The sequence below is a fragment of the Egretta garzetta genome, unplaced genomic scaffold (genome assembly GCF_000687185.1).
Source record: "Egretta garzetta isolate BGI_Z169 unplaced genomic scaffold, ASM68718v1 scaffold178, whole genome shotgun sequence".
NCBI lineage: Eukaryota > Metazoa > Chordata > Aves > Pelecaniformes > Ardeidae > Egretta > Egretta garzetta.
Genome location: NW_009260506.1, coordinates 72,692 through 84,806, shown reverse-complemented (window position 1 = coordinate 84,806; position 12,115 = coordinate 72,692). Strand labels below are relative to the sequence as shown.

General features: G+C 36.5%; 1 protein-coding gene across 6 annotated transcripts in view; it reads right to left on the bottom strand.

Annotated features, from left to right (window-relative positions):
* NCOA3 (nuclear receptor coactivator 3) overlaps positions 1 to 12,115 on the bottom strand; it is an 80,649-nt gene that overhangs the window by 36,042 nt on the left and 32,492 nt on the right. Inside the window, exon 1 of one of the 6 annotated variants that reach the window (XM_035900126.1) lies at positions 887 to 929. The exons of the other annotated variants lie outside the window; for them this stretch is intronic. The gene's annotated coding sequence lies outside the window, so the exon portion shown is untranslated. Of the gene's footprint in view, positions 1 to 886; positions 930 to 12,115 lie in introns of those variants that run through there. 6 annotated transcript variants of the gene reach the window in all.

Below are 12,115 nucleotides of genomic sequence, written 5' to 3'. Positions count from 1 at the left end.
GTACTGAAGAGACACTTTCCAGCTCAATATACACCTAGTTCATAAGTGACTCCATGCCATTTGACACATGACATAATCCACAGGTTCTCAAAAAGAATGCAAGCTGTACAACATCAGCTTAATTAGCCACTAGGTTTGAATTAATTCACAAAATTTGTTCAAATGAAATGACGTAATCCTAAATTATTTAAAGATTAGTCCAAAATACAAAATCTCTCTAAATTAGAAAAGGACATGACCTAAGAGTCTTAGAACACGAAACTTGTCACTTGTTTGACCATATAAATCTGAAAACATTTAAATTTATTTTTAATCACTTCTAACTTTTTATGTTTTGTTTTTAAGCATATATATTATCTGATGAAAGATTGTTTCATGCCTTACCAATACATGACTTCAATCCTTCCACAATTTTGACCACTACACATTACAATAATGTGACTACCTTTTCAGTACAACCTTTAATCACTGCCATTATAAAGGCAAAGGGATGATTGCCAGAAACTATCATATCAAATGCAAACACAAAGCAGTAACTACCAGTAGATATCAGATAGGATTCATGGCACAACTTATAAAACTGGGAGAACAATATTTTATGGGAACAAAATCACACAAAAATACAGGGTGTTTTTTTCTTACAGAATACAATAGCTCCTGTAAGATAACGGAGTGACATTTTCCTACATGATCTGATAAAGATACAAGAGCTCTTACCTTAATTTAACAATTACTAAGGAATTCATTTCCCTTACCAGGGAGGAAGCAACTTCACATAGTTTCAATCTAGTAAGAATTCAATCTGCAAGTTTTCAGTAGCAACAGCAATCATTTTCTTTGAGGTAGCTATACCCTATCTGACACTTCAAACACAGAGAGTACTTACCAAGTTCTTGGTGAAAACAGGAAATGTAATCAACTAAACTTGAGTTTGTTTCACTAAACACACAGGATCCCTCTCCAAGTCATCAACAAGTCCATTCCCTTTTCTGAAGCTCTGAACGTGCCATCAGCAAGTCCATTCTCCTTCCTGAGACTCTGAATGGGGTCACATACATTTTTATATATTATATACCTGCAATTTTTTTGTTTTGCCATTCTACTCTACTGGTGCCTCATGTAAGCAAAGACTGCTTGCTGGAGTTCTACTGAGAGACAACTTGAACACAAAGACATTATTACAATTAATTCATTTAGTGCTACAGGGTTGTTACAATTGAAACGGACCCTATCATGCCAAAATCTTATTTATTTTACAGAGATCACAGTTTTATATAAAACATGTTTAGAATAAGAACAGTTCAAAATCAGAGTTTTCCAAAGCAGCAGTTAAGAATTGGGCAAAATATCAGCAATTTCCTTGTAAAAGCCTGTCGCATTGCAAGCCTAAATTTAGAGACAGAAGTCATTTCATATTTGGATCACAATCTCTAACAAAACCAAAATGCCTTCAGACAAAGGGAAAAACTGACTGGCTTTGACAGAGTGAAACATTTACTGTACACACTATCAGTTTCTGACACATGATCTCTATCAAGTAGATGCCAAGCTTAATGCCAGCTTTTGAACTTCTATAAGACTCAGAAAAGCATTCAAACCAGATGAATTTGTTGTATTTTCTACAGCTATAATTAGCAATAGATGTTCACCCCCAGTATTTCCAATTTAGCCTTTGAATCTTCTTGTATGTGAATTGAAAGTATTCACCAATTCAGTAGGTATGGAGACTTGGCTTTTAAGGAAACTGCTTATTTGAAGAAGTAAACACTTTCAGATGTCAGGTTGCAGAGCAAAAATATTTTTTTAATTAGAATTGCACAGCTGAAAAAAACATTCTAACTATTCTTTTTATATTTGCATATTTAAAAAGCAGGCCTCTCAATTAAAAAGCAAGTCTCCAAATTAAAAGCTGTATGCAATCTAGAATTTTTGCAATGATCTCATCAGAATTTTGTTCCCCCTGTTCTACTTTGGGCAACTGTTTATCTCAGGAGATCAGATGTGATCTAGTTGAAGCTCCTGTGCCTTAAACAGCACTGTCATTAATCATCCCACCATACATTTAGCCTATCAGCCTGTTCACTTCATCTGCCATTTCCTAGCACTTGAATAATCACAAATTATTAAGCAGCACAAAAGTTTATCAACAGCTGGAAATGGCAAAACCTTGAAAAGAACGGCCCTGATGCTTGTGAGTATTTCTACACAGCTCTGTCATATTTTGCCTTTGTGAAAGTACTGGAGAACAGTAAAATATAACTGTTTCTGTGCTTTATGAGTAGAGTCTCCTGTCAGATACGGCAGACCTGTAACAAAACTATCCTTTTGCTGGGTGGATGCTACAAGCTGACCAAGTGAGGCAAGTTCTTACACATAGCATAAAGACCTCTGAAGTGAAAACACTTAAACATTAAATACATCAGATCAACTTCAGAATTTACTGGAATGTCCTGGCCATCAATAGAAAGAGGCTCTTTGATTCTGACGACTAAAAAGCAAACCTTTCACTTTTATGAACGACACAAAATTAGGTCTACAAAGTATGCAATACAGTGCTGCGGTTTCAAGAATGTTTTAGTGTCTAGACAACAATCTTTTCTTCTGCATCTATAAGAACACAATTTGTTACACAATTAACAAATTAGTTTCCGATATTAACCTTGGAAAAACTACAATCTCTCAAGACTTCCACAGCACAAATACCAAGAAAACAACATAAAATAATGCTTAATGAAATATTTTGGTTCCAGTCTTTATGATGCTTCAAAGACAGATTTTGGTATTAGTAGCAGAGTTACCCACAGACAAATTAATAGAGAGAAATAAGCCATGCTAGTCATGCTCTGCATTCACAGCAGATGAGCAGGGATACAAGCCACCCAAAACATGCTCTCAGTAATTTCTGTCCCTCTTCCTAAATACTCAAAAGCCTGCTCTACAAAACATACCATCCGACACTACCTAACCCCCGGTACTGGACAGAAGCATTGCTTACCCTCTTAAAAAAAGCATGTCCTAAATTGTGCGGCCTGCTGTAATGAACTTGCAGCCAGGTGAAATAGCACTTTGAAGGGCACACCTATTTGAAGGAACAGTATTCTGTTATCACAAAACAAAGACAAACAACGAGAAGCAGCTTAAATACCTTAACTAACACGTTTAGATTTAATCACAGCATCCTGTAAAGCAACTAGAAAGGATGCTGTATCTGTGGAGTTTTTACCTTTTGAGCGCTCTTAACTTAAAAATAGATCTAGACAACAGACAAAACTCAGCCCACAGAAGTGATGAAGAGTGTGACCTGCTCTATACTCTAAAGACAACACTAGTTTTAACTGGAACATAAAGTAGAGCCAACCATAAAAGGATGTTGGTACAAGACAGGTCAGAGATGTAATCCAAAGCACAAAAGTTTCCTGTTTCTGTAAACACTGCTTTTTCTACACCCGAATAGCATACCTGAGGGGCATGTAAAAAAGGAATTTGTTTGCTTACAGAAAAATCACTCTTAATGAGTAGATCACCGCTACTGCCTGCTCAACTCAACCACAGAATCATAGAATTCTATGTGTCTGTGTACCTGTGCAACTAATACGGTCCACAAGCAAATGCAACTCGCCTACTACAGCACCTCAGTGTACCGAGCCAAGAGTCGTAACGCAGGGGGGCTTCCAGGCACTTCAAAGAAAGCGACATCCATGCTTAAAGCTAAACCCTAAATTCACTGTCCTGATGTGCAGGGAATCTGATACTGAGGGCAGCTAATCTCAAAATAGAACAAAAATATCTATATTAATTTTGAAATTAAAATACACAAAATTAAAAGTATTTATTTTAAACTAGCCATTCCTAATACTCCTAGTTGTTTTAACAGTGCAGGTGAACACACCTACTTTTAATCTCTAGGGGAAAAAAGCGCTTTAAAACTCTTTCAATTGCACACTTCTATTTCACATTAAAACTGCACGCTCCTTTGGTGATATTTTTAAGTCAACAATGTCTGAGATGACAGAATAGTATTTGTTGGATGAAACTAATATCGCTGTATTTTGCCATAAAGTTCCAGTATATACAAATACACAGCTAAATCTTCCTCTCACCCAAGTAGAATAATTTAAAGATTATTTGTGACCTAAATTTCTTTTTGTATAGCCTATGCCAATTTGCCTGAGAAAAGAATCAAAGGAGCAGCGGTCATTAGAGCTGCAAGAGAGAAAAGAGCCCAGAGGAGCGTACACATCTGTGACATCCCAGTGTGCGTGCAGACAATAGGCGCCTTACACGCCGTAATGGAGGCTGGGGGAGGAAGGCTCGCACGCCTTTTTTGTTTGTAACATGAAGATGTGAATAATTCTGTAAAATGCAGCTAGGAAGCATTATGTGCCATAACTAAATCAGTGCTATTTCTTGCTGGATTTCTTTGCTGAGCTCAGTTTTTAGCGAATGAGGCCAAAGTCATGAAACAGACTCAAACACAGAGGAACAGGAAAAGAAAACACAAGTCTTTGCAGGAGAAGAAGAAAAAGTAACCGGCTAGGTATGATGGACATATTTTATAAAAGCCATCAAACAAAAGGACAAATCCATGGAACAAACAAAGCCCAGCATTTCTATGGGCCTCAAAAAGCATTATTGCCTGGCCATCAGAGAAAATACATCAGAATTTGAGCGAAATACTGAAGTAAAGACAGCAGAAAACAAAAAGACCAAAATCTTACTAGAAGTCACCAGATGTCCATAGATTAAAACATAGAAGACTTTCTAAATTTAATTCCAAATTTGACATAGTGTTTAGGGGATCTTTATAAGACCAACAGGAGTACTACTTAAAAATTGAATTAATTGGCTTTGAACACATCTACTGTAAGTTCAAAAGGGTCTTTCAAATCTTATGCTTCGTTTTCAGTATGATTTTTTCACTGCGAACATGCACTGGCACACTAAAAAGACTGAGCAAGCAAGACAATCACCGCAATTCCCAGCTAGTTAAAACTTAAAAGTCTGGAGTTACACTACATGAATCAAGTGAAGATTTCATTTTCAAAACTATTTAGAATTCTGCCAAAACACTTTTCCACATTAAACAGACATACAGACTGCACGACACATACATTCTAAAATTTCTAGCACATTACAATATTGTATTTATTTCTATACACCATTTGTAGCTCCAGTTCAAACTATTAAAACCAAATATCTTTAACAGTTGTAAGATGGAAAAAGAAAAAGTCAGAACATTAATCAGTTAATGCCTGTGCACACAAATCAAAGACATTCTCAAAGATGGTATTCTTCTCCTGTAAAGTTATTTGTGCTTAAAAACAATATGCAGCTTAGAAGCAGCGTGGAATATTAATTCACACATCTCTGGTGACATGTGAGGACATCGCCACACACCCCCAAGCCCTCAAGATGGAAAAGTGATCACGCTGTCACTGTATGACTGTACCGCGATGACAACAGCAAGAGAGGGAGAGACAGAAAGATGCAGGCTCTCGAGTGAATTCTGGATAATAGCTGCTACACCTACACAGCTTTTGGAGCAGAGAACAAAAACATCCAAAAAACCCCTATATGGCTCTATCAGAAAGTTAAAGGGGATACTTTAGGGTAAAGGTTAGCATTTAAAAAGTGGAAAGCTTGCCTGCATGGGAAGAACTGAAACACCCATAGAACACGGTAAATTGAATGTAAACAGGAAATACAGAACTAAAAAAAGAACGACAAGCGTGCCTTGCACCAAACTCCAACTGATAATGAAAAGACATTTAAACAACACATCAGAAGCAGGAAGCCAGCTAGGAGACAGTGGATTTCTTCATGGCAAAGGCATAAAATGGGCACTCAAAGAGAATAAAGCCCCAGCTCTGAAAATTTCTTCGTGTTGGCCTTCATCACTGAAGATACTGCACTTCCAGCATTTCTTGTAGCAAACTGGCTGGAGAAGCAAAATTAATTTTAAGGAGTTACAGAGGAAGAATTAAACCAGACACACAAGGTGTTAATCAGGCACCAGGATACACTTCATCCAAGACGGGGTTCAAATGTGAATCTTCAGAATTGCTGGCCAAACTGGGCAATCTGTCATTATAAACGGCTACCGTATCAGCAGCCTGGCAGGTGACCAGTGCAGCTCCTACTGACATAAAGGAATTCAGATGGACTCTCAAGGAGCTCTGGACCAGTGAGTTTGACATTCATGCCTTGATTGACTTCCATCCATATTAAGATGGTAGAAGCTATCCTAAAGAGTAGTATCACTGAGCACACAAATCAGAGAATCACAGAATTGCAAGGGTTGGAAGGGACCTCGGGAGATCATCTAGTCCAACCCCCCTGCTAAAGCAGGCTCTCCTAGAGCATTCTACACAGGACTTCATCCAGGCGGGCCTTGAATATCTCCAGAGAAGGAGACTCCACAACCTCCCTGGGCAGCCTGTTCCAGTGCTCCGTCACCCTTAGAGTAAAGAAGTTTTTCCTCATATTCAACTGAAACCTCTTATGTTTCAGTTTGCACCCATTGCCCCTAGTCCTGTCACTGGACACCACTGCAAACAGACTGCTTCCATCCTCATGACTTCCGCCCTTAAGATATTTGTATGTGTTGATAAGGTCCCCTCTCAGTCTTCTCTTCTTCAGGCTGAACAAGCCCAACTCTCTCAGCCTTTCCTCGTAGGGGAGGTGCTCCAGTCCCTTTATCATCCTAGTTGCTCTCCTCTGGACTCTTTCTAGGAGTTCCTCATCTTTCTTGAACTGGGGAGCCCAGAACTGGACACAGTACTCCAGGTGGGGTCTCACCAGGGCAGAGTAGAGGGGGAGGATAACCTCCCTCAACCTGCTGGCCACACTCCTCTTAATACACCCCAGGATACCATTGGCCTTCTTGGCAACAAGGGCACATTGCTGCCTCATGGTCAGCTTGTCGTCCACCAGGACTCCCAGGTCCCTCTCAACAGAGCTGAGATATAAATAAACAAAGTCTGCAGAAAAACAGCCAACGTGGCATGACTTCTGAATAGGCAAAGCTTATTTGAGGAAAAAAAGAGAGTTGCACAGAATTACTGTGTGACCTCTATGATCCTCAGATTGATCTAATATTTCTTGATGTTTTATATTTGTTAAAACTTGTAAGAAGATTTTTTTTTTTTTGGTGTTTGAATTGCTTTAGTGCAGCAGCAAAAATATATTTACCCACATAACCTACTTTACTCAGGGAACTTGTATAGAAACTCCTTTGCCAGTATGAAATGTGATTTTACTAAGGTCTGTTGACAGAGCTTTACCAGGAAGCTTCCCCAGTAACAGATTAAGCCTAAGAAAAACTAGTGGGATAAACACAGCGCTATCATCCCAATCATCTAATATTGAAGTGTGAAGAGAGTTCAGTGAAACCTTGAATTGTGCAACATGGGTTTTTTGGTTTGTTTTTTTATTTCCCCTTTACAAGTATGCATAATTAAAACTCACATTTCTCTCATTTAAAAACAAAAAAGGTGGCTTCTAGATGTAAGCTCCTTGCTTCTCCATTTTCTTCAGTTAGACTTCAAGTTAAACCATCAAAATTTTCAAAATTTCTTTTACAGTGCTGGGAGAATGGAATCCATTTTTCTTTTTAAATGAAAAACAAGATGCTTTGCTAGTTGTGCCACTGTCACAGTTGGGGTTTGAAGAGAAAGAGCAAATAGAGGGAGTTTTGAAAAAAAAAAAAAACAAACTGCAAATACTGTAGTCTGCAACAGAGACATACAAATGTGAAGAAAAAGCAATTGTGTTTTCCTTCCTGTATTAACTGAGAAGTATTTTAACATGAAATATATTAAAAACTACAACATTACCTGTGACTTCTAATTGTCATATTTGCTTCAAGAAAAAATAGATTACAATTACTCTAGGTCATGAAGAAACAAAAATAAGCACATGAACCTAGAAAAAAAATGTATTTTAGAGAATGAATGAGGACAAGTGCTTGAACATCAGTGTATTGTGAGAAACTATGTGTAGAAGGATCTGTACAACTCAAAACTACAGGCCTGTTTACGTGGGAAGACCTACTAGCATTATTATACCAATAAACCACCGCATCTATGTTACACATACCTCAGAACAAAGTAACTGGACTTCAATCACCTTTATATTAGATGAATTACACAGAGCAAATGCTCAGCCCGGAATGTTCAGCCACGGTAATGACAAAAGCCTAAAAATAGTGGCATAGTTACACTGATACATTTTACCATGTTGGTAAACACAAACATTTGTGCAATAGATATACAAGTTCCTTAACTAGGGAACGATAATACAGTCTGGCCAACGTATTCAAGTTACCTGTATGCTCATCACCTCCTCCTTTTTTTTAGACTGATTCTAAGTGAATGAATGTATATCTGTGAAATATTTGAAAACAGAAAAGCTATCTAAGATTCATCAAGCAACCCATGAGAGAATACAATGTAAACACTGTACCTATACTGCAGTATACTTCTAAGACTTTCAGACATTTATGATAGTAAAATGAGTTTCACACACAAGCACTGTAGCAACAGTATACCACAAACATGGATTTCATTACAGCATGCTAAATTCACCGTGCTCCCTACTATAATTTGCTGTTCAGTATCAGTGACCAACACAGATAAAAACAGAGCTACTCATCCATTTTTATTATTGCAAAATCCTTTTTAAATCCAAGGATTTATACCCTTACTCATTCTTAGCATCTACAGTTTTACATAATGATGCCTACACCTACTTCGCAAGGAAAAGAACAAATAAAGCAACACCACCAAGACCACAGTCTGTCATTGCAAAGGGAAATCACATGGGTTTCCAACAAAGTAACCCCAAATATCTCAAGAAAAGTCCTGTAAGAGCAGCTTTCCTCAATAAAGAGCTGTCTATATATACAAAATATTAGTTTTCTTGAGCGCGTGTACATGGAGGGATGCATGGAAGAAAGACTTTACCATAAACAGCAGACAAATTATGAGGGATCCTGCTAAAGAGAAAAATAGATCTTCTGAATATACAGATATTCACAAGTAATTAAAAACAATCATCCTGGCACAACTACACTTTTTATTCTTGTTTATAAAAGGGTATTTTCTGCTATTCATACAGCTTGCTGCTTTGTCTGCAAGACCAAATTTTAGTAGACATCAGTTTAGGGTTCCCATGAGTCTAAACAAAACACTAAAAGTCAGCTTTTTTTTCTTGTTACTTCTTTTAAAATTTTAAAATATAATAAATCAGTGCACTCATTTCTTTAAATGAATGTGCAAAGCTTTTAAGGACAGTAGTTAAAATCTATGGATTATTTCAAGACCACAAGCTCAAGAAAGAGATATTTTCTATTGTCATCTTACTTTGACTTGTTTGTTGCCTGTATGACTTTTAATACCTGGTGATGCCTTAGTAATATCTTTAAATTAACCAACAAAAGTAATTTCATATTTTAAATTCAGCAAATAAATGGGGAGGATTTGAGGGTTGCTACAGTTATGACCACAATTTTGGCTGAGGTCAATCCAAAACAACACAGAAAATACAATTAATCCATTCCGCCTCTTAGGACAGTTTGACGTCAACTAATGTTTTAAACCCTGCTGCTTCCAAACTGGAGCAAAGAAATCCCATCTTGAATCTCCAATTTTTAACAAACTGGTCCAGCAAAGCCCTGAATTCCAGACTGGCTTCAGTCCTTAATTTATCTTTTGACTTCAGCAATTTGGATATTATTTAAGGAAGAAAGAAAATTATTTCTTAGGTCATCTGAAATTACTTCCATGTAGAAGTGACAAACTTTATCTAAAAACTTTTAGTAAAAGTATTTGGTATAAATGTTAATAACATTAGTATAAAGTATTAAGCAAGAACATTAGCAAGGAGAAAAGAAAAAATTGTACCTTACACCATTGATCAGCAATTAAAACGTTGGCTATCATGATCATACCCATCCATTTTATCTTTAGGAGTCACCTACAGTTTCGAGTTACCTGGCATCAGACCAGCGTGGTCTATTTAGCACCACACTGAGTTACTGAAGTAACAGGAAGCTATGAACCTAAAAATAGACCAGCAAACTATGTAGACTAGCAGAAAATTTGTCAGATATGGAAATAATCATTTCTTCCAGACAATTCTCTCTTTAAGAGGATCATTAAGCAAGAATAATTACATATAGAGTTTTGGACATTTCAAGACAATCACGTAATTCTTTATGGCATTTAAAGCAAGTAGAACAAGTTTTTCATTACTTGGCCAATGCACACAAAATGTTTACAAAGATATCAAAATGGCTACCAGACAATTTTTTCATCTCTGAAAAGAAAATGCATCTTCTTTTTTTTCTTTTAAAAAGAGAAGCTTTAGCACTTTATTCTAATAAGAAATAGAATTTTTACTGTATTTTATTTCATGATTTCTAGAAAATGTATGCTTCTGAAAGACTATCATACATTCAAAACAATCCCACGTACTGAAAGTCCGGCCTAAAGTTCACTAGAATGTTTAAAAAGGGAAAAGTATTTCTAAGCTTTAAGCATTACTGTTTTACCTCATAGTGCCAGTTTACAAAATGTTAACATTGTGACTAAATTTGATAAATTAAAATCGTTATGGGTTTATAGTCTGAATTCTCATCTTAATGAGAGTTAACATCTTTAGAACAAAATGTTCATAACTGCAAGACATATGCTGAACATGTGTATACATGTAAAGCTTTGAAAGCTGCTTAAAAATGTGAGAATGAGTAAAGCTCATGTTACCCTTGATAAATGTCAGCTGTCAGGCATCACAGCCCAATACACACTATTTTTTCCACAAACTAGAGCCCAGAAAAATGCAATTTTTACTTCACCAGCTGAATATAGTGCATTATACATGGCAACACCTACCCAAGGTCAAAAGTTTAGTGTTTTCAAATTTTGGCTTCCAAAGCAGGGCATTGTGACACAGAAATTAATGGAAGTATTTCCAAAAAATCTCTGGTAAAGTTGCATATAACGGTCTAACATACACATTCTAAGGAAATAGGCACAATCAACATCAAACCAAGTCAAAAAGAACCTGGAAGAGAAACAATTGTTCTTATATCCACCACCAATTCTGTATTTTTTACAGTCCAATTTTACTTGAACATCATCTGCTGTAGTAAATCACTCATTTTAAAATTCTAATTGTATCTTGCAGAATTAGCCCAGCAAACTGAGCAGTCTTGGAACACTAACTGTACAATAAAAGGGTGGGGTTGGGATCCGATTGGCAGAATTTTCCATTAAGAAATGTTACTTTTTAATGTGATATAAATACATCAATCAACCCTATCTGCAGTGTAGTCCATTTAAAAGCTGTTCATTCCCTAGCTCCCCCATTTAAACCCACATGTAATTTATCATTCTGTGTATATGAAAAATTATTACTATGCTACCGTTATCATGCCAAACAGTGAAATGCACTTCAAAAATTTCACCATGATTACCATGTTAACAAGCACGCTTCTTCTTCTGCAGCTAAGTCTGAAGCACTATGAATGTCTTTTCATGAATTTTTCCTGAGCAAGTTAAATGCTCAGCGTGTTGAAAGATCGTGAAATACACGTGTCATATCAACGCCTTTCCCTCTCTGTGTTTAAGTAGTAAGTATTTTGATCCATTGAAATTTAATATACTTCTACTGGGATTTTTGGAAGCGCTTAGTGTTGGTTTAAGTCTGTTTCTGTTAATTCAATGAGAATTCTATCACCAGCTCTATTAGAAATACTAAGGCTCAAAACAGTATTTCTTTCAAAATTTTATCTTCAGCAGGGAAATAAAAAAAAAATCTTTCACCTGAGTATTTTTTGTAACTTCAAATAGAAAGATACAGTAAATGTGTTTTGTCCTATCAGAAGACTCGAGAGGACCTAAATTTTATGTAGAACTATTTCCCAAGTTATTTAGAAACATAGGTGTGCGCTGTACACAGAGCCATGAAAAACAGATAAAATATCTGTTTGGTCAACAGACACCTTTTAAGAATGTTCTGGTACTACTATCTATGTTAAACCTGGTGTCTGAATGGGAGCAACTCCTATTTAAAATTATTATTATGGTCTACTTGATGTTTTCTAAGAATGTCA